Source organism: Homalodisca vitripennis, chromosome 4 (assembly GCF_021130785.1).
Source record: "Homalodisca vitripennis isolate AUS2020 chromosome 4, UT_GWSS_2.1, whole genome shotgun sequence".
Classification (NCBI taxonomy): Eukaryota; Metazoa; Arthropoda; class Insecta; order Hemiptera; family Cicadellidae; genus Homalodisca; species Homalodisca vitripennis.
The window spans coordinates 172,383,438-172,411,435 of NC_060210.1; the positions used below are offsets into that span (position 1 = coordinate 172,383,438).

Here is a 27,998-nt window from a genome sequence, read left to right on the forward strand (position 1 = left end):
GGCGTATATTGGTATATAAATGTACTTTTTAAAAGAATAAAATTCAATTGAATAATAATAATAACTAAAAACGCACTTTATTAGCAAGTAAATGTTAAGCTCATATTCCAATAATCTCGAGAACGTAATGCAAACTCTAAATACCTATCTGACCTACCGATAACATTCGAATTTGGTCCTCAAAAATAGTAAACTTGAAGCTATTTTTATTTAGACACAGAGTTAAATTATGTATGACCAGAGTAGAGAAATAAAACTTTATAAATTAAATGTTTACATTTTATTTTCTGTTGTTCTATGACATAGACTTTTAATTTAAACACATTGCCATAGTTAAAAACAAAACTAATACAATGATAAATTAATAAAGATGGGAGTGTTAAGACACTATCTGGCCGAAAACTATCCTCTACAACTCTCTTGTGGTCTGGAACCCCAGATTATCCGAAAAACAAAAATTATATTGAAATTCAGAAGAAAAATTCCCCAAAATACTATACCTTATATCATCGCTAGCTGAAATATTCCATCTTAATAAACCCTAACAGTCCGTGGTTAACAAGGTCAAGAGCCTTATTTACCTAAAAAAAGGAAGTCAAATTATACTCATTTTGACTTAAAAGAACCCAGCTTTGACTTCACAGCTTTTCGAAGAAATAAAGATACAACAGCGGTAATTGTGATGAAAGGAAAATAATTGTGATGAGCATATTATATTATTGGTTTCAAGAAAGAATTGTAGTGCAGCAATGAAATAAATTAGTGTATTACAATATAATTATGCACATTCGATTGTACATTTTACAAGCATGTTCAATTTTCTCAAACATTTTTGAAAAAATAAGTAATTAATATCAGTTTGAAGCTATCAATATTAAAATGTATATGTTTTTAGAATTAAAGTAGCTTTAATAATCTTGAAATCTGTTGTGTTGACAACCTCAGCAAAGAGAAATTTGAAGAAGACAAGATAAGGGATAACTCAAATCATTTTCTTTGACAAGTAAAATAAAATCCTTGGTAATACTTTTGTTAAGAAGAGTGCATCCAGGGATTCCAATAACTGGATTTTGTGAAAGGAAATTGTGTTCAATATATTAAGTAGTAGTATGAAGTAGGAATTTTACGAACCTAGATTGAACAGTAGGAAGACTGGCCTTTTTGTTGGAAGAAGAGGATTTGGATTTTAATGTACCAGAGTAGTTGTCAATAAAGGTAATTCAGTAGAAATTTCTAGGAGATCATGTATAATATCCCATTGAGTTTCAATTCACTTACCTCATGGTTAGACGACAAAGATGATAATTTTGTATTGTTTATAATTTTTTAGGTTTCCCTTAAATTGGCAACAATTGAGACCCTGGCATGGTCAGATTTTACTCTACCAATAAGTTTTTATGTTCAAACTTATTTAATTTACAGTACTTCTTCAATTCTGGTGGACAAAATTTGTAAAATATAAGCAACTCAAGGTTATTGTCTGTTATTTCTAATTTATGATATAACAATTTTTGGCTGTTATAAGCTGATGTTGTTTTGTGAATTAAAGCTAACACCCTCTTAAAATGTTTTTAAACCTCTGTTTTATTGAAAACAATATTCCAATAATATAGTTGTAATATTTTCTGAAAATTTTATTTGGTTTTCCTAATAAAATATTTAACTTTTATTTTCGAAGTTCAGTAATCATACTACTTTAAAAACTACTAATTCAAAGGCATTTGTGGTCAGACAAGTGGGATTGGAAAGTTTATAAATTTAATATTTGAAAGCTGTTATAAAAAAATGCATTCGATACCATGCCTCAGATCTCAGGTAGACATATGTAATAGTTTGTCCTAAACTGTAACCAAAATGAATATATAGTATGATATTAGAGCCTTTATTATGGCAAACAATATGATATTAAAATTTCCATAGAAAATAGATTATTTTTAATTCATTTATATTTGTGCAACCTGCGTTTGTTCATTGTTAACGAAAGTTATTTACCCGATAGCTTACATGTGTTTGTTTGTATGTGTATGAGTACCAAAACCTAAAATGAGATAATCAAAGTAACAGGTTTTTGTCTATTTTGTATCGCTATGTTAGTTTATCGCCGCACCATGGGTCTGACGTGTCTATGTGTGGACATCAACCTATCAGATATTAACCCCAGCGTTTTGCTATATGGTATGCATAAAATGCCGAGCGAAAGTGCCTGATTCTGCAAGGGTCTGGTTAAAAATTCATAACAAATTTATTTATTGGTATAATGTCTTGGGTTTTTGTTTTTTTTTTAGTTAAATATATTTTCTTTATACATATAATACATTAATTTTATATTTAACGTTTTTATAGAAATAAAAAAAATTATTAACAAAAACTTGATGAGCAAAAACATTTAGTTTTTTTTATTTTGACACAACTTAGTGTTATTGAAATATTTTATTTTTTCACTTTTAGTTATTCTATCTTATACTCCATTTAATTCTTTACAAAAAGACATAAACATTTTTTTTTATACTTATGTAAATAAAGTTTGGAAAATATGAAAACATGAACCACTACAAAACTAGAAATTTTCTAACCTAAATTAACAGTCTGTGTATTGTCTACACTGATAATGCTTAAATCTAATGCCTGCAATACTAGGTCTTCATTATCAGCAATGATTTTACGACTCATTGTTTATAAATATCATTGAACAAACACAAAAACTATACAAAAGTATTTAGTAAAGTACTAGATGCTTACGATCGCCGTAACTCGCGGCCGTCATTGTTCTACTTACACACAGACTAGAGCAACATACACAAACAAAATAATTTGAAGATACTAATACTACAAACCCATTTACACTTAAAAACTTTCAATATCATTTGTGAAATAAACAGCAGCGCAAAACAAAACATTTGCTGGCTCGTCCGCGTAGCGGCCGATTCTAAACGCGACTGACACGCTCACTTTACAACCGCCGTAAAAATCAGAATCTAATCAAAATTCAACAAAACGTACATCAAAAGTTACGTTGAAACCTTTGGAATGCGTATGTATAGTCATTGAGCCAATTTAGATAGATACTATATAAAATATAAGCGTTACTGCAGGAGTCGCTAACAGCGATTCTGGCATTTCTTGCATATAATACGGGATCGCTGACAGCGATGCTCCGGCACTCAAAGGGTTAAAAAAACACAATTACACATTTCATGTGTCATGATTAATTTTGTAGTTTTATATATTATAGTATATCCCTGTATATATTTCAACATATCGGTTTAAATGCCAATACTTTTTTATTAACATAGATAGCATGGTTTTAAATAAAAAGAATTTAAATGTGTAATACATATTATTTGAATAAAAATACATTCCAGCTCTCAAGTAAAAGAATATATTTAGTAAGCCTATTTTATAATCTATAATTGCAAGATTAAATATAAACTATATGACTTGTAATTCTTAAGATGTAACAATTTTAAAGAGCCCTATAAATCTCTTTAAAATAAAGTTGTTTTTTAATCTTTATCGGGGGGGTCACAAATAATTTTGACTTTTTGAAAGTTGTAACCATTTTGAGAGATATAAATAAGAATAATATACTCTTAGAAGGCTGCCAAACTTACAATTATTTTGAATATTATAGCATTTAAACATATTCCGGGGGCGTGCCCTTGGCCAGCAGCTTAACTGGTTTTTTTCAGTGGTAACTCCATTTGATCATCCTTGATACGCATTGTTTAAGCCTAATTCTAATTTTATAATTGACCACGTAGCTTTTGATTTATTATTATATTTAAGTATAAATTTATCATTTACCATTCTCTTACCTCTATTTAGTTCTGCCCTAAATACCTTTTATATTGTTTTACATATAACTTAAAACCAACATTAGTGCTATTTTTTGCCAGTAAATGTAGTTCCTTTTTGCGTTCAGTTGAATTTCATTCCCTTTTGTGAATCCACCACACCTTCATTCCAATTCATTCATCGTTGAAATAAGAATTCCAGAAAACATGCATTATTTTCATCAAACGGCATACCTTTTATTTAGTAATAAAGTTTATTTAGAAAAAAGAATTTTATTCTTGATAAAAAAATCTTATTACCATGTTTTTTTTCTTTCTTTGTTCAGGGGTAGAATCATTAAGAGTGCATTACGATCTGCCTAAGATGGATCAATGTTGTATAATTTATTGTGTCCAAATTTTGTACTAGTTATTGTCTATGCAGCTAACAGTATAGAGGGGTTATTCTGGTAGGATGTCTTTTATTAATTTTAAAACCAAATTGATTCACAATATTTTGAAAGATAACTGTCGGACTTGAGTTAATCAATGCTAAACTCAGAAGCAAATATTACTTTTTTGTGTAACATTTCCTTTCAAGTTATATAAATAAAGTTTTTAATTTTTAATGAACAACTTAGTAACATTGAAGCCAGGTATTCTGTATAGTGCCATCACAACACATTGAGTGATTTTATTTCAATAAAAGAGCCCTCAAAATTAACTCTTTATTTAGAATAGCTCTGTCATATCTCACAGTGGGTTTTAAGTCACTATGAAGGAAACAAGATCCTCCATGTGGCCTGTCCCTAAAATATCCATCTATAAGAATACAGTTAGGCAGTATATTTAAAAGGTAACAATATATTCATTCATAAGTTGAAATAAACAGATAATTAAATTTATTAGTTAATCCTTATGTGCTGTAGTGGAGCAGTACAGAAGGCTTTACATTAGGATTAGTATTTTGGACTATCTTAGAAGAAATCTTTTCCTTAGCTATGAAAAACTAGTTTCACCAGATACACTACAGCTAGTTGAAGTAGGGATAGATGATGGCGACTGGCAGTCCGGTGAAAACATTTTGGTCTGAGAAGAGATAGGATTAGACTGTACAGGAGTACTGTCCTAGTTTAAGCTAGCAGGCGAGTTCTGTTGTACTTAGATACTGAAACAAGCTTTGGAGATTAAAACCCCAATAAGAGTTCATTGTCAAGTAATTAGGCTTTCCTGGTGCTTGCCTATTAATATATGTTTATTCCATCCCCTTCAGAGTCATTAGCTGTTGGATCTTTAGCAAACTGCATATTTTCCCCTTTTATTAAAATGCAATCTATGGCTTGTGTATATACCTGTATGCCATGGTAAGTTATACATATAAGGATAGTATTGTAGCATCCCATTAATTTTCATTATCATAATATTTAGTTTTAAATTAATTATTTCAATTGAGTTGTCAAAAGATGGGCAATCATGTCTCATCGGGAATTCAGCTACCAATATATGTAATATATCACGGAATGATTCCGTAATAGCTAGTCTGGGTTCAAAAGTTTTATCACGGAACCGTTTCATGACAAGTACAGTGCTCTCTAAATGTTTTTTATACCAAAATATTAATCAAATTAATGAAAAAACTATTAAATATATGTAGTAATGTAAGTAAATTTTAAGCTGTTAAGTAAAGATATTATACCGATATATTATGTGAATTTTGGTCAAACGCTATGTTGTAATATTTTTCATTGCTCTTAGACTTAATTTTGTAACTTATGATGCTTAATAATATTGCTTTATACACCCATGCTTAATATTGCAATGCCTGGACAACCAGATAATGTATAACATCTGATGTCATTGCTTCCCACAGGTGGTTTCTCTTGCTTTGTGTTCGTAAACAAACAGGACACCACGTTGATCATAAACAGTCAGTATTCAATTGGGAGTTGTTTACAATCGTTAGACTAATATTGCTGTAACACATAAGCAAAAATTCACTTCTACAAATTAATTGAAATTTAAATTATTAGTAAATAACTAAAAATCATAGTGTACAAGAAAAAAATCAATATTCTCGAAATTTTTTAATGTCTTGAATAAAACATGTATTTTAACACAATATTCATATATATACAGGGTGTATATTATGTCTGGAAACACCCAAATATATCCTTTAATAATTTAAATATAAATTTGAAACCTCTTACAATCGTGATAGAGATTGGGCATCTACTTTTTGGAACAATGTTTTGTTATGTCACACCAACGGGGGACGTCCTGCCGAGGGTATCGTGAATATTCTTAATGGAAGCCTATACCTTGTGATACATAATTTTAAAGGTAATAGCTTACTGAATTGAATGCCACAAACCGCATCTCAAAGGAATTATTCTATCAGAAAATAGAGCATTTTTAGTATTGAAAATTTACTGATGTTCAACAATGTAATTTTAACATGGTTCTTGCCACAAAATGTGTTACACTAATTTTTTAGCATTTTTTAAATGTTCAATTAAAATAAAATAAACAATTTATTTTTAAGCTGGTTTCATTAGTACAAATTTACCAGTTTTTATTACAATGAATAAAACTTATGAGTCACTTTCTCTGATTACTTATGAATCTGTACTTGGTGTTTTCCAGTCAGCAGGAAGGTTTAAAGAGACAAAGGTCACTAGCCTATGAGAAACATTATTGTGTTATTAATCATCTGGTCTACAGGTTTCAGTTTGTTGAGCATGGAGCTTTCACTAGACAGGTCTAAGCTTGGGAATTACAAATGGACAAAGGTCATATCATTCCTGTCGAGTTAATCAGTGTCTCTGAAGCATTGCTGTCAACAAGTTATCTAATTACAGTAGTTCAGTTTTTATTTGGCATTTTAATGGAATTGTCTGAAAGAGAACGAATTACTCTGTTGATGATGCGAGGATATGGCGATCGTCAAAGATCTTATCGGGAAGTTTGTAATTTGTTTAATGACACTTTCCCAGAAAGGAATCCCATAAGTGTTTCAACAATATCAAAAACTATTGAGCGTTTTGAAATGACAGGGAGTGTACGTAATCGGCCAAAGTCGGGTAGGATACAATCTGCAACAGATGAAGAACATGCACTAGATGTTTTGCAAACATTTATTGAAGACCCACATACATCGCTCAGAAAAGCTGCACAGCAACATGATAATTATGCACCCTATGTCTGTGAGTAAGATTTTTAAAATTAATAAATACAAACCATTTAAAGTTCATTTAGTCCAACAGTTAAGTGAGGATGATTACGACAGAAGAGTTGAGTTTTGTGAACTTGTGATGCGCAAATGTGATGACAATAGAGATTTTCTGACCAACATACTATTTTCTGATGAGGCAACTTTTTTCCTAAATGGCAATGTTAACAGGCACAATTGCCGTTACTGGGCTAGTGAAAACCCACATTGGATTACTGAGTCCCATTCACAGCAACCACAAAAACTGAACGTATGGTGTGGAATTTTAGGTAACAAAATTGTTGGACCCTTTTTCATCAATGGAAATTTAAATGCCGAACTTTACTACAATATGCTCCAAAATGAAATAATCCCAGCTATTCAAATTGCATCAGGAGAATACTTTGATAATGTATGGTTTCAGCAGGATGGTGCTCCACCCCATTATGGGAGACAGGTAAGAGAGTATTTGGATTTAAGGTTTCCTCATAAATGGATTGGCCGAAGAGGAGAAATCGAATGGCCTCCAAGATCTCCGGATTTGTCACCAATCGATTATTTCCTATGGGGTCATTTAAAATCCAATGTTTATAGAAGAAAGCCTCATAATTTGGAAGACCTAAGAAACAGGATTATAGAGGAGATTGCTTTGATAACTGAAGAAATGTTAGGCAACTCTGTCGAATCATTTTACACAAGATTGGCTCATTGTCAAACCGTAGAAGGAACACAGTTCGAACAATTGCTTTGACACCAAATGCAGGTAAAACGTTTGTTGTAAGACTTTTCTAACAGCATATCTTATTTTTTATTTGTAATAAGAAATCAATAACATAAGTATTTCCATAATTGTACTGTAATAAAAACTGGCAAATTTGTGCTAATAGAACCAGCTTAAAATGAAATTTTTGTTTTATTTAATTGAACATTTAAAAAAAATGCTAAAAAATTAGTGTAACACATTTTGTGGCAAGAACCATGTTAAAATTACATTGTTGAACATCAGTAAATTTTCAATACTAAAAACTGGCAAATTTGTGCTAATAGAACCAGCTTAAAATGAAATTTTTGTTTTATTTAATTGAACATTTAAAAAAATGCTAAAAAATTAGTGTAACACATTTTGTGGCAAGAACCATGTTAAAATTACATTGTTGAACATCAGTAAATTTTCAATACTAAAAATGCTCTATTTTCTGATAGAATAATTCCCTTGAGATGCGGTTTGTGGCATTCAATTCAGTAAGCTATTACCTTTAAAATTATGTATCACAAGGTATAGGCTTCCATTAAGAATATTCACGATACCCTCGGCAGGACGTCCCCCGTTGGTGTGACATAACAAAACATTGTTCCAAAAAGTAGATGCCCAATCTCTATCACGATTGTAAGAGGTTTCAAATTTATATTTAAATTATTAAAGGATATATTTGGGTGTTTCCAGACATAATATACACCCTGTATATATATATATATATATATATATATATATATATATATATATATATATATATGATTTAATAAAATTTCACTCTAAAATTTGAAATTAGTACTAATACTTAAAAAAGTGAATATATATATATATATATATATATATATATATATATATATATATATATATATATATATATATATTCACATTTTAAAGTATTAGTACTAATTTCAAATTTTAGAGTGAAATTTTATTAAATCATATTTAACCATGTATTATAGTTTGTGACACATAACAATAATTAACTAAACTTTAAATATAAAAAGTATGGTATTTTAACTGTCAGTATTGCGACCTCGTGTCGTCGCGACTGGATGAGGGCACCTTTCCAGAGGACTAATAATTAACCGTGGATCCACCACTAGATTTCCCCTATCCAAACCTAATCAGCTTTGATGAGGAAAGATAAACTAATAATTTAGATACGGTTCCGAAAGTTCCATAACTATTATACTTAAGCCTAGACAATGTACATACACTTCTACCCGATAGCCGCACGACTCTGACACAACCTCCGCTCTCAGCTAGCTAACCTAGGCAGGAATCATCCTACCAGAACCTGTCCAGAAGAATTCCAGAATTCCAGTAGGAGGCTTCTATTGTTAAAACTATGACCTAAAGATCGACGCAGCTGGCTATCGTGTTCGTGGCTACTGATAGATTACACGCGCCAAATTTAAATCTATAGTGGCACTCGCCGCAGTATTACTGTACATACTATCACTTTGTGAAGTCTGGCAAAAAGTGCCAAACCTGCATGAAAGACATTTGCTAGCTGCAGGAAAAGTTTTTGTGTAATATAATGACATACAAGTGAACAAAACAAGACCTAATAATCGTGTAGATGACCAGATACATCAGTTTGCTACACTAGTCCTTAAACAAAACGAATTAATCATTAGTCTTTTAAATGGTAAATGTTTCAATAGGCCATGTTATTTTTAACTTGACATATATAAAACAAATCAAGTACAAAAATATTTGTAGATATATTAGTTTCAACCAACAAGATTAAACAATGCATTTAATTTTTGCCTTGTTAGTGACATCATTTATCTTTGTGATTGTTCTTTTAAAATTAACTTTGTTTAATGCAAACTGTGGCTCCTTTTTACTTCTCATTTTGATTCCACCAAATTGGAGCAGTTTGTAATCAATTATTAAGTGAAATTTCTGAATCGATATGAAAAAAGAAAACTGTTTTGTTCGTATAAAGTGAAAATTGGTTCTTATCTCTAATAAAACTAGAGGTATATAGCACAGTATTTAGTGCAAGACAGAATAAAAGCTTTTAATAGACAAAATTTCACTGGGGAACTATAATGCTTGCCATCATTTTCACATACACATTTTTTTGCTTTTGATACTCATTAACCTATTGATGCTTATTAGAATGTATGGTTTTTTACCTTTGCTAACTTGCTATAGTTTAAAAAAGATTCATAATATGTTTTGTCTTATTTTAATGTGGCATCTCTACCTTGTGATTCATGGTATGTACAGCCCTACAGCCCTGAGTATCTTGTATTGCTTGTTGTGTTGATAGCCAATATCATTCATCAGTTTAATCAGTACCACAGGGCCGGATTTAAGCATAGGCGACATAGGCATGTGCCTAGGGGCCCGCACCACAATTACAATATAATTTCGCTAGCCATGTTTTATTATCGTATATATAGTGTTGTACATACATATTTCATATTTGTACGTACATATCATGATTGTGAATGTACAGGGCTAGTGTATGGTGACATTGGAAGCAGAGCAGCAAATTGGTGTGTGTTTGAAGTATATATCTCTCACTGAGCGAGGAACGGACACTGCACATGTGCGAGTGCGAGCAAGGGTTCATGTTGGTACTTGACTGTGACTCCTCCTCCCCCCCCCCCTTCTACCCGTCACCACTACTCATTGTCATGCAAACAAAACATTAGCAGTAGCGGTGTAGCACTGCATTGTTCCTCACACTCTTGATTACAAATGTTAAGTAATCGAGTTTTATAAACAGCTAACTCTGTGATAATAAGGACATTTAATTTAAAGATTTATTCATAAGTACTTAATATTGACTTGTAATTTTCTTGTTGACTTACCAATGTACATGAAAGTGATAAAGTGATGTTTACCATTGTGGTTTATCTGACCTAAAATAACCTGAGTCATAAATTAACGACATTAAGGTAGTCCAGAATCTTAAATTTTCTCAATATGAGTAGAAACATTGTGTTATAACTGACGAAGCATTAATATTTTCAGACAAAACAATACACAATATTTAGGGCAAATTTCACTAAAAATCACCATTTTGCACCTAATGTTTCAAATTTTCCCGGGGGAAGGGCTCCCTTTTAATTGGGGGTATTCCATACCTCTATACCACAATACCAGGGCCCAAACCACAGGTAGAGACAAGGTGCCTGAATGTTTTAAATCCAGTTCTACTGTAGCATACTAGAAAATAGAGAAATTTCTTTATTTACATATTCTTGAAGAATAATAATAGAGTCACATGTTTAAAACAGAACTAAATTTTACTGTTAAAGACTACTTTATATTTTTTATGGCTCTATAAATAAAAGGTGAAGAAAAAAAAATATGACTATATTCTTTAATGACTGGATAGAAAATGTAAACAAGTGATACTATATTCCAATATTATGAGGGATAAGGGAACAAAATAAATAAAAGTAAAACACAAATCGTTGGTTTCATTCATTTTTATTACTATTTTTTTATAATTAGAAAAATCTGACTATATATTTGAGACTAGTACTAAAAGAATAAATAAAACTATAAAATATAAATAACTTAAAATGTATCATCTGTAACGTTATCCTGGAAATAAAAAGCATAAAAACTTTATCTACCAAGCTATAATAAATATTGATAATAAGTTTATTGTTAGACCTATATTACAAAAATAGAAATAACAAAAATTTGGTCATTTTAACTTAAATGTACAAAATATACTGAAAAGGGTGCTTACTATCTGATAATACAAAACTGTCACATTTCAAAAATGACATGGAAGCACCTTACTCATATAAAACTGTTATAAAAATGATTACGGAAAGGGGCGGAATGTATCATTAATCACGACGATCAGGAAACATTATAAGTCTTCAATGGTTTCAGATTAGTATCAAAAGGTTGGAGAGCAACAGTATGCAGGAGATGGAAAGGTTGCTAAGTTTTCTTAAACCATCGATATCCATTTATGCCTTCTTCTCCATGTCAATAGCTGAAACAAAAGTATAAATTTAAAACCAACCATTTTATTCAACAAGATAATTATTATTACTATTAGTTTTAAAAGATTATCTTGTTTAATCCACCTGCAAAAAACTTGTGGTCAATAATAACTTGAAAAAGGTTGTGTTCAACAAAAATCATGTTTTTGATGCATACATTGACAGAGAATATTTTGGCATCATTATTCACTGTAATAATAAAAGTGCATATAATTCCACAACCCCTCCCCAAAAAAATAAAAAAAAGTACCACAACAGTTAAAATAACAAAAAATTAAATCTTTAAAAATTGTACTTGACACTTTTTTATTTTGATATAATAATGATAGCCCAGAAGTGTTTTTAGTGGTACAGTAGAGTCCCGATAGTTCGAGTCTCGATAGTCCGAGGTTCCGTTAAATCCGAGCCAACACATGTAAAAAAATAAAATGTGATATTGATATATTTGTACAACACACTCGAGCGCATGTCTGTAAACTGAGTGCTAGGCTACTTGGAGAAGCCGGCAGCCTGACTCATCAGTGCCTCTTCATTTGCACCGCCCCACCCCCACCCTATTGTCAAGGCCACGGAACATCGCGCCCCGTATTGTCTAAAAATAAATCAGTCCGTTGCTCATCACGTTCGACTGCGGTACGGTTGTTCTAGATTACGATCGCAGTGCGCTTACCCGTCTGTTATTTACAACGTACAGTACTTGTCTAAATATTAAGTTTTAGTAAAAAAGTATTTTCTGAAGTGTTTATGTGTTCATTGTACAGTGAACTATGAGTTCAAAAAGTAAAAGAAAGTTTCTACCGATAAAAACAAAACTAGAACTCTTAAAAGACTCGATAAAGGTGAAACGTTAAAAAAATTAGCTGCCGAGTACGGATTTGGTGAAGTGACAGTTGGTGACTGGCGAAGGAATCGCGATAAAATTGAAAAGTTTGCATTAGAAAAGTGCTCGGAAAAGTGTACTAATGAGCGGAAGTCTATGAAGAAAGCAGAGTATAAAAAAACTAGCGAGGCCCTATTTTTATGGTTTTGTCAACAAAGAAACAAAGGTTGTCCTATTTCCGGACCTATTTTACAGGAAAAGGTATTGTACTTTCGCAATGAAATCAATGAAGGTGAGGAAGATTTTACGGCAAGTGTAGGATGGCTTGACCGTTGGAAAAAACGTTATGGCGTGAGGCAGTTAGAAATTTGTGGGGAGAAACTCTCGGCGGATTCCGAGGCAGTTGTTCAGTTCTGTGAAAAGTTAAAAAATCTTATTAAAAGTGAAAATTTAACACCTGATCAGATTTACAACTGTGATGAAACTGGTTTGAATTTTAAAACTTTGCCATCAAAATCTCTAGCTTCACGGGACGAAAAAGCTGCTCCGAGTCACAAAAAAAGTAAAGAGAGACTGACTGTGCTAGCCGCTTCAAACGCGTCGGGAAGCCATAAATTAAAACTAACTGTCATTGGCAAGTCTGCTAAGCCTCGTGCGTTTAAAAACATGTCTATTTCAACGCTTCCAGCAACTTATACAAACCAAAAAAACGCATGGATGGACAAACAAATTTTTAAAAACTGGTTTTTTAGTGAATTTGTTCCTGAAACAAAAAAGTTTTTGACGAAAAGCAACCTACCCTCTAAAGCCATCTTAACACTTGATAACGCAGGATCACACCCAGATGAAGGGGAACTGCAATGCGATGGCATACGCACGATGTTTTTGCCACCAAACGTGACCAGCCTCATTCAGCCTATGGACCAAGGGGTACTTGAAACTTTGAAAAAAAGTACAGACGCCGTTTGTTGCAATCAATGTTTCAAACAATTGAAGGAGAGGCAACCGTAAAAGATTTCCTGAAAAGAGTCACAATCAAGGATGTAATTTATTGAATCGCTGAAGCTTGGAGCAAAATTAAACCAGAAACAATCCAGAAATCATGGAAGAAAATCGGAGTGTGTAAAATTGAAAATGATGATGAAGATGACGATCTACCGTTAATAAATTTAATAAACAGACTTCCTGGTTGCAATGGGACAAATCAAACTGATATTGGAGAGTGGATGAGTAGGGACGAACAGTTAAAGACAACAGACGACACCATAGTTGAGATGGTCACCTACATGACAGCTGACGGGAGTGAGGAAGAAGAAAGTGTGCAGGAGACAGACCCGGCAATGACTCTCAGCGACGGCTACGCGGCACTGGATGCGGCCCTGCGCTACGTAGAGCAGCAAGCAGAGGCGACAGCGGCAGACACGTTATTGCTTTGGCGGTGGAGAGACATGGCTGCCCGCAAACGCTGCAGTGTGGTGAAACAAAAAACTCTAGACAGTTTTTTAAAGTAAACATTGCACCTTTAGACCTCTGTAAGTAATTTCTTAATGCTGGTATTTGTAATAAAAGCATATTTCTTTGTTTGCGTTCAGTTCTAATTATAACCCAATTTTTCTCAAAGTGTTCCGTGTAATTCGAGTTCTTCACAATTCGAGGTACATTCGGTCCCATTCACCTCGGATTACCGGGACTCTACTGTATTTTCATGAATTTTGAAAATTTTTGCTTTATTAACATAGATGTGCAATGCTTTTTAAGGCTCCTGCAGTAACTTCCATGGATGACTTCCTCATGACTAATTGCCTATGTATTAAAGTCATATGTGCCTGAAAAAACTAACACACACAACAAGAATATTTTTTATATTTATTTATATATATATATATATATATATATATATATATATATATAAATACTTTTTGCGATTCAATGTTAATTGAAATTAAATAAGGCTATTGCCATTTATACAATTTAATGCAAATAAAAGTCGTTTGACAGGTATTTGGTCTTCCGATCATATGTTAGTTTGCTTATTTAAAACGCATATGTGACAGATACGGCCAAATACAAAATAATTAAATCGGAAAAAGTAAGCGCTCTGTGGTGTAATGGTAGCACATTCACCCGGCAAGTGAGAGATCCGGGTTCGACTCCCGGCGGAGCAAGTACTTTTTGCGATTCAATGTTAATTGAAATTAAATAAGGCTATTGCCATTTATACAATTTAATGCAAATAAAAGTCGTTTGACAGGTATTTGGTCTTCCGATCATATGTTAGTTTGCTTATTTAAAACGCATATGTGACAGATACGGCCAAATACAAAATAATTAAATCGGAAAAAGTAAGCGCTCTGTGGTGTAATGGTAGCACATTCACCCGGCAAGTGAGAGATCCGGGTTCGACTCCCGGCGGAGCAAGTACTTTTTGCGATTCAATGTTAATTGAAATTAAATAAGGCTATTGCCATTTATACAATTTAATGCAAATAAAAGTCGTTTGACAGGTATTTGGTCTTCCGATCATATGTTAGTTTGCTTATTTAAAACGCATATGTGACAGATACGGCCAAATACAAAATAATTAAATCGGAAAAAGTAAGCGCTCTGTGGTGTAATGGTAGCACATTCACCCGGCAAGTGAGAGATCCGGGTTCGACTCCCGGCGGAGCAAGTACTTTTTGCGATTCAATGTTAATTGAAATTATATATATATATATATATATAGTTACAGGTTTGAAAAAAACTAACACACATCTCTGACTGATAGTAAGAAACTCCCAGAATGATACACTGGTTTTTGTCTTTGCAAAGCATATTTTTCTGATATTTTTTAAAAACATGTGCTTAATGTTAAGTAATAAGTGTAATATATACATTTTTTTGTTAATAATCAGAGAAAGTTTTGAAATAATAAAAATATGCACTTACTAGTGTATTGTTTTTTAATTTTGTTCATAAATTAAAAAATGTGAATTGTAAATTTTTTGTTTTCTAAGTTTCACACCATGTAACTTTTACATGAAATAGTAAGATACTGTAAATGTACACAATATACACAGTTTTGTAATCAACAAAAGGATTATAACATATATACACTTACTTATTTACAATATAAAAAAGTTTTTTGATAAAACTGTAATGTATGTACTACATTCATTTTGGCAGTACGCATCCATATTGGTGTTTGATGAATTCTTTGGGCAAGAGGAATATCAGATACTGATGGAATATCAGTCACTGTCATTATCAATTTGTTCACAACCCAACTAACATTCCACAGGTTTATAACCATCTAAACTAGCTGACAACCAATCTGACAAAAATATCATCATGCACTTCATTTGCCGATACAACACTTTCTTCATTAGAACTAATATTTTCATCATCCAATAGTTCACGTATATCCTTTGAACAACGAGAATCGCCCATTTCACAACATAACAATAAATATAAACAATTAGCCCACATAATAACCTAGGAACAAAGATCGTCAAGGCCGTTCAGCGCGTCACCAGCTGCATAGTCTGTCAGCTGTATGCCATAGAGCATTTAGATCGATATCAGCAGACAACGAGTGATATTACTAATATAAACTATATAGAATGAATTGATATTTATGAGTAGAGGGATTTGACTGGTGCAAGTTATGTTTTTTATAACTTAAACAGTTTTCGCACAATAATAGCGGAAAGTTGACCGACAGCTGAGCCGTATTTATCAGTTTACAAGCGGTAATGATGAGGTACATAAGTGATGAGATGGAAAAAGATTTATACACTATCATTTTTTTGTACGTCATAAAACATGTATAAAAGATGCAATTGAAAAAATCGAGTGATATACGTGATATCCAGTGAAAAAATGGTTTGGGATATACGTTTTAGAAAGAAACATATAATTGTTTGAAAATAAAAATGTATTTTAATACTCTTTTAGTATGATCATGTAATTTAAAATATATAATTGTATGTTATAGGTTATTATACAGATAAGTAAAATAATTTTAATGCTTATTCTATAAAAATTACACAATTTAACAAGATTTTGATTTCGTTTTCATGAAAGCAATTGGTTTGGTGGCTTCAGAAAAGTCCAATGTAGATAGATAGATGGAAATTAGTGTTCAAGCAGCACAAGATGTCTCTCTTATCGAGGTTCTTTCACAGGTCTACAATATATTACGAAATGGTTACAAATTAGTAAAATGTTGTGTTTATACAAAAAATGACATATTCACATCCTAACATTACTATATTTTCTGTATGCTTATTATACTTTGAAACCTTTTCTATGTTGTAGAAAATTAAAATTCTGAAAATTTAAATTTTTTTCAAGAAATAAAAGTTGTAAAAAACACACAAAATACCGTCAGACAATGTATAAAGGAAGTGAATTTATTATAATAAAAACTCATTGTTTAATAATAATTATCAAAGTTCACCTTACTTATTTACTTACTAGGTCACTCATAGTAAGTAACTTTATAAACTGAAATAAAAAATAAAATAAAATAAAAAAATGAAATAAAACAATAAAGTGGTGAGAAAAAGAGAAATAAGCATTATTTGTAATCTAGGCGTAGGCCTAGGTATAACAACTTTTATATCACAATTTAGCCTAAAGACTTCTAAATGTTACTAAATTATTATACAATAAATGAATCACAAATAAACCATTGATCACGGTATAGTTCATATGTACAAGCTTAGAATTCATAAATAAAAGTTTAAAATACACAATGAGTAATACCGGAGCATCAATATGGAGGCTACAGTCCTCTTGAAATTATAAAGTTTGATAACAAAATAAACACTTATAATTTACTTATTCCTTAAGGATAATTATACCACTTGATGGAAAATTTTACAAGGAAAAGTTTGATGTTGTCTGATTCTAACACAACTTTAATAATATTACGACAAGCAACAAAATACTAGTGACTACTGAAACTAGTTGTCTAACATTACAGAAATGTTGCAAACAATGGTTGGGCCGAAGGTCTTTCTTCGAAACATATATCAATGAACAGATGTTTGAAGCAGATGATCTTATTGAGAAAGAAATTCTGAACGCAGTGATGTAGCCACTCATTCTTAAATGAAGTTTCCCGTGGCAAAAGTATAGGGAGAAAGTCTGTTTTTTCACGCTCTCTCAAAGTGCGTGACCAGACACAACAAACTCACATTTGTATTGCAACCTTATAATTTTGGTGCGTACTCTTTACGAATTATTATTTAATAAACTATATATCAAATTAATCAGTGAAACATCGCAATTCATTTGGTATAATATTTGTCCAATTTAACTTTAATTTACAATAGCAAAAGTTTGATAAATAGATAACTGTAACATCAAACAGACGACCAAAGATCAACTTTGGAGAAAGTTTTTTAGTGACTAGTCACTAGTCGTCTAATAGACAGAGGGTTAAGTTATCTAATATGTAATTTAGCAATGTTTGAGCAAAAGTTTAAATAGACTCAAAAGTTTATCAATAAAAACATCATCATCTTCAAGCAATATGCCCAATGTCATGGATTAACATTTTCCTGAAGAAAAATATGCCTTTTTTGTGTTGTTATTTTTGCTTAAAAATATTACATATTTAAAACTTAATTTCAAAACCTTGGACTATGGGTTTAGCACATACTGGATAACCAAACCTTAATTGTCATACCTTTGATAATATTCCGAAAAATTTAATTTCTAATTTTCTAACACAATTTAATTTCTTTTATAAGAAGAAATAATAATACTTCTTGAGCTTGTTCTCTGATTCTGTATATAAAAAAAATTTATAACATAAAATTTTGTAAAATGTGGAGAAAACAATTTTGTTCTGAAAAAGTTTAAATTGTTAAAGAAAAAAAATTGGATACAACATAAAGCATTTTATTAATTCACTTTCTTGTCTGTGTGTTAATCCTTTTAGTGCCAACCTTTATATATACAGATGTTTGTAAAAGTAAACAGAAATTCCAATGTCCGTATATACAACGTTGAGAAAAACAATGCCGGCATCAATATATACGAATGTTTACAGTAAAGTACTACTGCGATAATTTATAAAACGTTTTATAAATTTGTTGGTATTTATACAATTAGAATTTAAAATATTTATAGCGATTTTGAAGATTGATTAAATGTAAAGTTCAAAATTGGGTGTAAAACACAAAAGTGAAAATATAGCTTTCTAAAAAAAAAACAACTTTAACAGTTTTAAAAATATTAATAAAAACTGTTTATGTTTGCATTTAGTTTAATTTTCTGTTTCAATTGATATTATGTTTTATAGTGGAGTAATTCTTTTCAAAATGCTATATCTCATGCAAAACTTAAAAAATCTATACTGTACATAGATACTCTTTTTAATTGTTAAAATTAAATTACATTTAAATATAATATTTGTTAATTATTTTACACTATACTTTAGTTTTATTCACAAATAACTTTTTATTTTTAATTCATGTGTTCACTTACTCAGAACTCGGTGATAACCTGAGTAATTTATCAAATGTGTTTAGGAATCTCATGAGTTAAAATTAGGCTTACAAGACAAATTTAAAACACTACACAAAAAGGAGTGTTATCTTTACAGTTTTGTGGATAGTAAAATAATTATTTGTGTATGTGTAGATTTTAGTTATTGTACATAATAGTATCAGTTGTTTTGAGGAAATATTGTTTTCAAGTGCATACAAAACTATAAAAATGTTAAAATATTTTTTAGTAAATACCATTTGTCTGCTTTTTATATATAATAAATTAGAAATATATGCACATTTGATATGTTTTAATTAAACAATTTATCTCTAAATGTATTTTTGAGGAGCCAATCTAAAACTATTTTTAGTTATGGATGATTTAGTTAAATGTTGCGAAATCCATTAAATAGGCTTGGCATTTTTAGCAGTACCTTGAGAGAAATTTCTGGCATTTTTCGGAAAACTTTTTTTTATTATGCTCTGGCATTAAAAAGGTTAAGTACAGATCTTACAATCAATTTTAAACCAACTTTACAAAGACCTAGATTCTTGAATATTTAGACATTGTTCAGTATTGGATGAAAATGCTATATATATATATATATATTTTTATATATATATATATACTCGCCTTCGGCTCGCTGGGGGCTACGCCCCCAGGCCCCCATTTGGGTGTTGGCTAAATTCGGGGATAAGCGTAGTTCGGTGATTGGTTAAATTCAGACGTGAAGTTTCCAAATTTTATGTATCCGTTCTCGAGAATCTTACGGGTCGTAAGATTAGCAAATTGCGCAATCTACAGAAAAGGTCCAGTAACTTTTTGCTCTATCTCCAGTGGTTCGGCCGAAAAACGTGATTATGTGCAATTGTTTTGTAATTTTTACGTGAAACTTTTGTTTTCGGGCTCGAAGTCAGAGGACGTATGTATACCATAGTTTAATTTTCCGGATTTACCCAAACTTTTGACTTTGAGGGCGTTTTGCGGCTTAACCGTTAGAGATACGTGAAAAAGTGACTGGACCTTTCTTGTCGGAAATTTAATTTTCTCGATTCGATTATGCCATCAGATTTAAGCTACGACCTATAATTTAGGCAGTACAGAGCTTAGGACAAAAGACTGCACTGGGCAGTTTAAAAATATCACGTAAAACTTAAAAAATCAACACTTAAAACGCGTTATGCGGCCAAACCGTTGAGGATAGGGCAAAATGTTACTGAACATTATTTGTAGATCACGCAATTTCATAAATCCTATTAAAAATTTGTTTTGAGCTACGACCAACAGTTTAGCCGCTATCGAGCCCGAAAGGTAAATTTTTAGGCGAAAATTTCCAAATACTTTCACTTAATCACGTTTTGCGGCCAAACCAATGGAGATAGAGTAAAGAGTTACTGGGACATTTTTGTAGATCACCTCATTTCCTAACTCCAACGTTCGTCTTATTTCGACCTCAGACGAATGGTTTCGCCGCTATCGAGCCCGAAAACAAAAAATTCGCGTAAAAATTACAAAAAAATAGCACATAATCACGTTTTCGGCCGAACCACTGGATGTAGAGCAAAAAGTCACTGGACCTTTTCTGTAGATCGCGCAATTTGCTAATTTGATGGGTCAATCAGATTTGAGCTACGACCAACGGTACGGCCGCTATCGGGCTCGAAACATTATTTTTATCGAAAAAATCTCTGGAATGTCAAATGTTCGAGCGTTTTGTCGCTTAACCATGGAAGATAGAGCAAAAAGTCACTGGACTTTTTTTGTAGTTCACTCCATTCCTGACCATGAATTTTTCGTCAGATCCGAGCTAGCTCTAACGGTTCGCCCGCTATCGGGCTTACAAAAAAGGCCTGCAAGGGTGAAAAATGCATTAATTTTCTCGAATTTTTTTGAGGGGTTTAAAAGTAAAAAAGTCAGGTTTTCAGACTTTTCCTCCGGGTCATATTGTGAAAGGTACCTGCGTGCCAAATTTCAAGTTTCCAGCACTTCTAGAACTATGTTAGAATTTGTATCTATATATCAGTGAGTGAGTCAGTCAGTCAGTTTCACATGCGGCTGTATATATATTAGACTCGCCTTCGGCTCGCTGGGGTCTACGCCCCCAGGCCCCCATGATGATCTTCAATTGTTTAGTATTAAACATAATAAAAAACGACCTTAAGGCTGTATTTTAAGTTAAACAGTTGGTTTAATAACATCAGGAGATTATTTAGTCATGCCAGGAAATTGCCGGGGGGTTAATATTACCGGGGGTTAAAGAAATCAGGGGGTTTAAGTTACTCAGAGATTATGTGGTCATAGCAGAAAATTCCGCGGGGGTTAATCTTACCGTGGTTTAGGACATCAGGGGGTTTAATTTACTGATTAGTTTATCTATTCATGCCAGGAATTGCCGGGGGTTAAGAAATCAGGGGGTTTAAGATACTCAAGAGATTATCTGGGTCATAGCAGAAAATTTCCGCGGGGGTTAATGTTACCGTGGGGTTAAGACATCTCAGGGTGTTTCATTTACTCAGGAGTTTATCTAGTAATTAATGGAAAATTCCGTGGGAGGGGGTTTAAGGGGTTTAATGTTACCGGGGGTTAAGACATCAGGAGGTTTAGTTTATTCTGAGGTTATTGGTCATACTAGAAAATTTCGGGGGGGGGGGGGGGCTAATGTTACGGGGGTTAATGACACATGGGCCTATTTTAGAAGGTGTTGTTGTCTGTAAACATAATAAAAATTCACTTTATCCCTATCTACTATTGACGCTTAGCTAACGTTCAACCAATATCTAATGTGGGGTGTATTCAACTCGTTAATGGATTCGGGGAAAGTTTATGTTCTGAGCATCAGATTAGGGATCTTAGGGTTTAAAGAAGACCCATTTTCTCGAATTTTCCAGATTTTAACCAAAGTTTTGACTTTAAGAGCATTTTGCAGCTAAACCGTAAGAGATACAAGAAAAAGTGACTGCACATTTCTTGTCGAAAATTTAATTTTCACGTTCTTTCGATTATGCCATCAGATTTAAGCTATGACCTATATAATTTAGGCAGTACAAGCTTAGGACCAAAAGACTGCACTTGGCACTTTTCTTGAAATTTTCCGGGGGTTTAATTTACTCAGGGGGTTATTGGTCATACCAGGAAATTCCGGTAGGGGGATTTAATGTTACGGGGGTTATCCCACATTTGGGCCTCTTGGAGCCTTGTCAGCCAATTAACCTTTTTTCAGAACCTACCGATAGCTATTTATAAATGTTTTGATATTTAAGCTAGCACAATCGGGCCAACCACTATGGACTCCAGTAAACAAAATTTTCACGTCAAAATTACAAAATATTGCCATTTATTACCAAACCGATGGAGGTGGAGCAAAAGCTCATTAGACCTTTTTTGTAGAACGCCTAATTTTGCATTAAAATCAAATTTTCATTATGTACTATAGTTAAGGGTTCGACCACAATAAAGGCCATTAAAAACAAAATATCAAGTAAAACTTAAAACATCAATACTTTAAAACGCGTTATGCAGCCAAACCGTTGAGGATAGGGCAAAATGTTACTGAGCCTTTTTTGTAGATCACATTATTTGCTAAATCCTGCTGAAAATTTTTTTTTAGCTACGACCAACCGTTTAGCCGCTATTCAAGCCGGGAATGTAAATTTATAGGCGAAAATTTCCAAATCTTTTTAACTTAATCGCATTTTGCGGCCAAACTAATGGAGATAGAGTAAAAAAGTCACAAGAACCTTTTATGTAGGTCACTTCATTTCCTATATCTAACCTTCGTTTTATTTTTTGCCCTCCGACCAATGGTTTCGCCGCTATCGACCTCAAAAACAAACTTTGCACGTAAATATTACAAAAAAAATTGCACATAATCACGTTTTTCGGCCAAACCAATAGAGATAGGGCAAAAAGTCACTGGACCTTTTCTGTAGATCGCGCAATTTGCTAATTTGATGGGTCAATCAGATTTGAGCTACGACCAATGGTTCGCACGCTATCGGGCTCGAAATATTATTTTTATCGAAAAAAATCTCTGGAATGTCAAATATTCGAGCGTTTTGTCGCTTAAACCATGGAAGATAGAGCAAAAAGTCACTGGACCTTTTTTGTAGTTCACTTCATTCCTGACTATGGATTTTTCGTCAGATCTGAGCTAGCTCGAACGGTTCGCCCGCTATCGGGCTTAACAAAAAGGCCTGCAAGGGTGAATATTGTGCAAATTTTCTCGAATTTTTTTTAGGTTTAGAAGTAAAAAACTTCCGGTTTTCAGACTTTTCCTCCGGGTTATATTGCAAAAGGTACCTGCATGCCAAATTTCAAGTTTCCAGCACTTCTAGATGTATGTTAGAATTTGTATCTATCCATCAGTCAGTGAGTGAGTTACACATGCGGCTGTATAAGTATTTAGATAAACCGTTAGAGATACGAGAAAAAGTGATGGACCTTTCTTATCGAAAATTTAATTTCTCTTTCGATTATGCCATCAGATTTAAGCTATGACCTATAATTTAGGCAGTACAGAGCTTTAGGACAAAAGACTGCACTTGGCACTTTTCTTGAAATTTCCGGGGGTTTTAATTTACTCAGGGGGTTATCTGGTCATACCAGGAAATTCCGGGAGGGGGATTTAATGTTACCGGGGGTTATCCCACATTTGGGCCTCTTGGAGCCTTGTCAGCCAATTAACCTTTTTTCAGAACCTACCGATAGCTATTTATAAATGTTTTGATATTTAAGCTAGCACAATCGGGCCAACCACTATGGACTCCAGTAACAAAATTTTCACGTCAAAATTACAAAATATTGCCATTTATTACCAAACCGATGGAGGTGGAGCAAAAGCTCATTAGACCTTTTTTGTAGAACGCCTAATTTTGCATTAAAATCAAATTTTCATTATGTACTATAGTTAAGGGTTCGACCACAATAAAGGCCATAAAACAAAATATCAAGTAAAACTTAAAACATCAATACTTTAAAACGCGTTATGCAGCCAAACCGTTGAGGATAGGGCAAAATGTTACTGAGCCTTTTTTGTAGATCACATTATTTGCTAAATCTGCTGAAAATTTTTTTTTAGCTACGACCAACCGTTTAGCCGCTATCAAGCCGGGAATGTAAATTTATAGGCGAAAATTTCCAAATCTTTTTAACTTAATCGCATTTTGCGGCCAAACTAATGGAGATAGAGTAAAAAAGTCACAAGACCTTTTATGTAGGTCACTTCATTTCCTATATCTAACCTTCGTTTTATTTTGCCCTCCGACCAATGGTTTCGCCGCTATCGACCTCAAAAAACAAACTTTGCACGTAAATATTACAAAAAAATTGCACATAATCACGTTTTTCGGCCAAACCAATAGAGATAGGGCAAAAAGTCACTGGACCTTTTCTGTAGATCGCGCAATTTGCTAATTTGATGGGTCAATCAGATTTGAGCTACGACCAATGGTTCGCACGCTATCGGGCTCGAAATATTATTTTTATCGAAAAAATCTCTGGAATGTCAAATATTCGAGCGTTTTGTCGCTTAACCATGGAAGATAGAGCAAAAAGTCACTGGACCTTTTTTGTAGTTCACTTCATTCCTGACTATGGATTTTTCGTCAGATCTGAGCTAGCTCGAACGGTTCGCCCGCTATCGGGCTTACAAAAAAGGCCTGCAAAGGGTGAATATTGTGCAAATTTTCTCGAATTTTTTTTAGGGGTTTAGAAGTAAAAAACTCCGGTTTTCAGACTTTTCCTCCGGGTTATATTGCAAAAGGTACCTGCATGCCAAATTTCAAGTTTCCAGCACTTCTAGATGTATGTTAGAATTTGTATCTATCCATCAGTCAGTGAGTGGAGTTACACATGCGGCTGTATAAGTATTTAGATAACCGTTAGAGATTACGAGAGAAAAAGTGACTGGACCTTTCTTATCGAAAATTTAATTTTCTCTTTCGATTATGCCATCAGATTTAAGCTATGACCTATAATTTAGGCAGTACAGAGCTTAGGACAAAAGACTGCACTTGGCACTTTTCTTGAAATTTCCGGGGGTTTAATTTACTCAGGGGGTTATCTGGTCATACCAGGAAATTCCGGGAGGGGGATTTAATGTTACCGGGGGTTATCCCACATTTGGGCCTCTTGGAGCCTTGTCAGCCAATTAACCTTTTTTCAGAACCTACCGATAGCTATTTATAAATGTTTTGATATTTAAGCTAGCACAATCGGGCCAACCACTATGGACTCCAGTAACAAAATTTTCACGTCAAAATTACAAAATTTTGCCATTTATTTACCAAACCGATGGAGGTGGAGCAAAAAGCTCATTAGACCTTTTTTGTAGAACGCCTAATTTTGCATTAAAATCAAATTTTCATTATGTACTATAGTTAAGGGTTCGACCACAATAAAGGCCATAAAACAAAATATCAAGTCAAGTAAACTTAAAACATCAATACTTTAAAACGCGTTATGCAGCCAAACCGTTGAGGATAGGGCAAAATGTTACTGAGCCTTTTTTGTAGATCACATTATTTGCTAAATCCTGCTGAAAATTTTTTTTTAGCTACGACCAACCGTTTAGCCGCTATCAAGCCGGGGAATGTAAATTTATAGGCGAAAATTTCCAAATCTTTTAACTTAATCGCATTTTGCGGCCAAACTAATGGAGATAGAGTAAAAAGTCACAAGACCTTTTATGTAGGTCACTTCATTTCCTATATCTAACCTTCGTTTTTATTTTGCCCTCCGACCAATGGTTTCGCCGCTATCGACCTCAAAAACAAACTTTGCACGTAAATATTACAAAAAAATTGCACATAATCACGTTTTTCGGCCAAACCAATAGAGATAGGGCAAAAAGTCACTGGACCTTTTTTGTAGTTCACTTCATTCCTGACTATGGATTTTTCGTCAGATCTGAGCTAGCTCGAACGGTTCGCCCGCTATCGGGCTTACAAAAAAGGCCTGCAAGGGTGAATATTGTGCAAATTTTCTCGAATTTTTTTTAGGGGTTTAGAAGTAAAAAACTCGGTTTTCAGACTTTTCCTCCGGGTTATATTGCAAAAGGTACCTGCATGCCAAATTTTCAAGTTTCCAGCACTTCTAGATGTATGTTAGAATTTGTATCTATCCATCAGTCAGTGAGTGAGTTACACATGCGGCTGTATAAGTATTTAGACTCGCCTTCGGCTCGCTGGGGGCTACGCCCCCAGGCCCCCATTTGGGTGTTGGCTAAATTCGGGGATAAGCGTAGTTCGGTGATTGGTTAAATTCAGACGTGAAGTTTCCAAATTTTATGTATCCGTTCTCGAGAATCTTACGGGTCGTAATGCTTCGCTAACGCTCAGCCAAAAGATGTGTGGTGTATAATATTAATCAATTGATGTGGTAGAAGAGTTAAGTTATGTGTTCGTGAAATTTGGAGACAAGAAGAATTTGGTTTTAACCAAAGTTAGAGGACGTATGTATACCATAGTTTAATTTTCCGGATTACCCAAACTTTTGACTTTGAGGTCGTTTTGCGGCTTAACCGTCAGAGATACGTGAAAAAAAAGTGACTGGACCTTTCTTGTCGGAAAATTTAATTTTATCTTTCGATTCCGTCGTCAGATTTTAGCTGCGACCTTTGGTTTAGCCAGGAATGAGCTCGGGAATAAAAGTCTGCACTGGTCAGGAGATTATCTAGTCCAAGCCAGGAAATTCCCTGGGGGGGGGGGGGCGGTTAAACACATCAGGGGGTTTAATTTATTCAGGAGGTTATCTGGTCATACCAGGAAAATCCCCCGGGGGGGGTGTTAGCGGGGGTTAATTACACAGTTCGGCCTATTTTTTTGAGGGTGTTGTGTCTGTGAACATAATAAAAAAACACTCTGTCCCTATTACTATTGAAGCTTCACTAACGCTCAGCCAACTCCCGACGTGGAGGGGGGTTTTAGTCACTCGGTAACGTAGTAATACAAGGTCAATCTGGAAACCAGCACGAATCGCAACTAATTATAGTTGCAAGATTTAAAAACCCTAAAATTGACGACAAAGAATTTGCCTTTTAGAGCATTTACCAGGCTTACGGAAAAGATAAACGACAGAAAGCTACTGGACCTTTTTTGTTGATTTTATCAATAGCTAGTTATAAAAAGTTTTACATTTAGGCTACGGCCAACGGTTTCGGCCACTATCGAGCCCGAAATGTAAGTTTTTTAAGTGAAATTTTCGACATAATTCACGTTTTACGGCTAAAACCATGGAGAAGATAGAGTAAAAAAGTCACTGAAACTTTTGTGTAAATCGCATTATTTTGTATTAAAATCAAATTTTTTTATTCTCGCCTAGAAACTAAGATTTTGTCTGAAATAGAGCCCAGAAAACAATATTTCACGTAAAACTAAAAAAAATCGATACTTTAAAACGCGTAATGCGGCCAAAACCGTTGATGATAGGGCAAAATGTTATTTTAACCTTTTTTGTAGATCACGCAATTTGCTAAATCCCATTGAAAATTTGTTTTGAGCTACGACGAAACCGTTTAGCCGCTATCGAGCCCGAAAGGAAAATTTTTGGGCGAAAATTTCTAAATATTTTAATCCAATCTCGTTTTGCGGCCAAACCGATGGAGATATAGCAAAAAGTCACTGGACCTTTTTTGTAGATCACTTCATTCCTGACCATGAATTTTCCGTCAGATTTGAAGCTAGCTCGAACGGTTCACCCGCTATCGGGCTTCAAAGGGAAGCCTGCAAGGGCAAAAACATGGGTCCGTTCGGGAATTTTTTTTGAGGGGTTCAAAAGTAAAAAAATCCGGGTTTCAGACTTTTCCCAGTGGTTTGAAGATACTTGCGACGTGCGTGCAAAATTTCACGTTTCCAGCACTTCTGGAACTATGTTAGAATTAGTATGATTATATGTCAGTGAGTGAGTGAGTTACACATGCGGCTGTATATATATAGGACTCGCCTTCGGCTCGCTGGGGGCTACGCCCCCAGGC

The 27,998-nt window shown here is 33.5% G+C and overlaps 1 pseudogene; it reads right to left on the reverse strand.

Annotated features, from left to right (window-relative positions):
• Window positions 1-11,175: 11,175 nt before the first annotated feature.
• The window catches only part of LOC124360644, a 36,378-nt pseudogene continuing 19,555 nt past the window's right edge, over window positions 11,176-27,998 (reverse strand).